The following is a 2,910-nucleotide window of genomic DNA, read 5'->3' on the forward strand; positions in this document are numbered from 1 at the left end:
TGCTGGCACACCTCAAATGCAACTTCCAGGCCAAAGCATCTGAAAAAATAACGTTTTAGCTATGAAGAGTTGAGGTAAAACAGGAACTCTCATGTACTGAAAGAGAAGTGAGCTCGCCTCTTCAACTTTTTCATGTAAGCATGCAGGAGGCAAGCTCCCAGGACAAGGTTTATATGCTTGGCCTTGCTGGAGAGAAGTCTCTCTCTGAACAAAATCTAAGCACCTGAGACTGTTTTCAGTCTTTCTTGCTGCTGGGCTTTGCATCCTGTTTGATCTTTAGCCATTGTGGAGTCCCTTCTTAGGCACTGTGTTTCCCCATCTGTTTAAGAAGTTGTGCAGAACTTGGTTTGCTACATTTGGGCTACAGAACTTCCACATATGGGATTCTGAATGATTTATAACCAATTGTGTGAAACTTGAAGGGTTTTTACAAACAAAGCTTTTATGTCTAAGAAATAGCTCACTAAATATTTAAGTAGATTGTAGAACTGGTTCCAAAGCTCGGTTTTGCTGTGTTAAAAGCTTTTAATGCTGCTGACAATATGACTCTGCCCTCAACATCTTCTCTGTATAAGATTAGAAAGTAAAAGTAACAGCTCTGCCCTTAAATGCTTCTCCTGAGATGTCTGCACATCCCCATTTTCTGAGGGTAGCAAATAAATTAAAAAAAAAAAAAAGTTTGAAAAGCCATGTTACAGGCTTTTGGAGCTGAGGCACTTCATGGAAGGCTAACTTGACCCCGGCTCCATCAGGCTAAGTTGCAGGAGCATGGTGATCCTAACTGCTGGGTCCAGTGCTGGGCTCCTCGGTACAAGAGAAACACGGACGTACTGGAAAGAGGCCAACAAGGAGAGACAAAGATTATAGAGAGACTGAAGCATCTTTCTGTACATTGTTCTGTTATTTGTGTACAGAGATGGAGTCAGGCTCTTTCCAGCAGTGATGCCCAGAGCAAGAGGTAAAAAGCGCAAACTGGACCACAGGAGGTTCTGTCTAAACACCATGAGCACTTCAAACAGCAACAGAGCTCTGGCACAGGCTGCTCAGCAGCTGTGAAGTTTCCTCCTTGGAGATCTCCCAAAGATCCTGGATGTGGTCTGGACACCCTGCTCTGGACCAGACGGACCCTGTCAGCCTCAGCCAGTCAGCAATTCTCACACACCCCTGGCATCTTCAGCTTCCTTTAGAGGTAACATTCTGTCATTGGTGGTGCTTGATTAGAGATCATCAACAAGCACGCTAGATGGAGAGCTCAGCACTGAGTTAGGACCTTTCTTGTGAGCAGGTAGTGGTTGTATAAGTATTTACAGGAAAGTCCACAAAGAGTAGTAAAACCTTAACCATCTTAAAAGAAATGATTGATGAATAGCAGTCACCAACCCCTGCAAGGGTACACGTACTCCCATAAGCAGGAAGGCAATTTGTAAGAGCAAATAGGAGCTGCAGCTTCCTTGGCAGGTTGAACAGCTGCAAGGCTTGCAGCACTCTTATGAATGTATGGCACAGCTCCACAATTTAAAGTTACAATAACCACAGCAAACAGCTTAATAGGAAGAAAATAAACTACAAATCCCTGTGTTAAAAATCAGCAAACTCAGTAGATAAGAGTGGTAAATGATTGAAATTTTAGTGAATAAAACTATCTTCCAAGGAAATAAGTATTCTCTTCTTCTTGCACAGCCTAATAACAATCTATTTGTCCCATTAGACAAACAAATGCTGATACTGTCTTTACTGGAAAGCAATGGTACTTGAACTACTTGCATTTTTCTCATTTCATTACCAATTACTACCAAGAGCAGGCTATAGAAAAGTCTTATTATAAAATTCAAATGGGTTCATTTCTATGCAAGACAGATTTGAAGGAGTAATAAAAAACATGATTTATTACACTGTGCAAAACTAGATTCAGAACAAGGAACTGCAGAATAGAGCAAGTTTTGTACATTATTTTTATTGGTTAAATTTCATCAAGAAAATCAAAATTCCTGCAATTTTTTTCCTGTACCTCTTTAAGCTTGGCAATTCCTTTTGCAGATTAGAATAAGATAGCTTCCTGGGGAATTTATTTCCTGATTAACCTAGCAGAAGGTGCTCCTGCTCAGACTAGCTTCCAGGATTTCCCACAGCTTGCAAAGTCAAGTTAGTGCCTCAGTTTGTCACACTGTGTCCTGCCATAGTCTAGAAACAGGCAACTCCATTGCCATTAAATTCCAGTAATGCTGTCTTCTTCTTAGAAGATGAATTAATGCAGTTGCATTTGTAGACATACTGAGCAGTATAAAGGAAAGCTGTAGCAACAAGTACAGAAGTCACTTTCCAGTAGCCCCATCTCTGTTTTCAGTTATGGAGTACGCTGAGATAGGTTACATATTTAATAAAGTCCTCTTAGGAAAATAAATATTTTTGCATAACATATATAAAAATTGGTCAATTTCCTCTATTTATATGTCCATCAACAGCTACATTTTATTCACTAGCTCACAATGATTAATGCCTTGTTGGTAACTGGTTTGAGTCCAAGGGAATTATTAGCCTATTTTTTATAGTGGTGAAATTATATGGAAGTGTTTTGAAAACAGCGGCCCGAAGAAAGAAGAATCAGCAACAACAAAAGTAATTTGGTCCTGTCAGTATAGTATAACAGTTTAACCCCATGAAATCTTCATAATTCCCCTCACATAATTTTAACCAGTTATTAAGGCATCAAAATGGATTTAAAATTGAGATTAAAACTATCAATAAATTTCTCAAAGAGTTTTTAATGTCCTCTCCTCAGCTCTTCTCTGAAGAAAAACACCACTTCAAGTACACCTGCCTGATGAGCTCCCCATCTTACTTTGAGCCACAACAAAACAAATACACTGCATAAATAGCATAACACATCCTGCCCGACTCCTCACAAAAAAA

At 39.6% G+C, this 2,910-nt stretch overlaps 1 protein-coding gene across 5 annotated transcripts in view; it reads right to left on the bottom strand.

Moving 5' to 3' along the window:
- Nucleotides 1–1,858: 1,858 nt before the first annotated feature.
- The window catches only part of FBXO25 (F-box protein 25), a 29,992-nt gene continuing 28,940 nt past the window's right edge, over nt 1,859–2,910 (bottom strand). For all 5 annotated transcript variants that reach the window (XM_019613260.2, XM_019613259.2, XM_019613261.2 and 2 more), the window contains one exon: nt 1,859–2,910. The gene's annotated coding sequence lies outside the window, so the exon portion shown is untranslated.

The sequence above is a fragment of the Meleagris gallopavo genome, chromosome 2 (assembly GCF_000146605.3).
Source record: "Meleagris gallopavo isolate NT-WF06-2002-E0010 breed Aviagen turkey brand Nicholas breeding stock chromosome 2, Turkey_5.1, whole genome shotgun sequence".
In the NCBI taxonomy this organism is placed as follows: domain Eukaryota; kingdom Metazoa; phylum Chordata; class Aves; order Galliformes; family Phasianidae; genus Meleagris; species Meleagris gallopavo.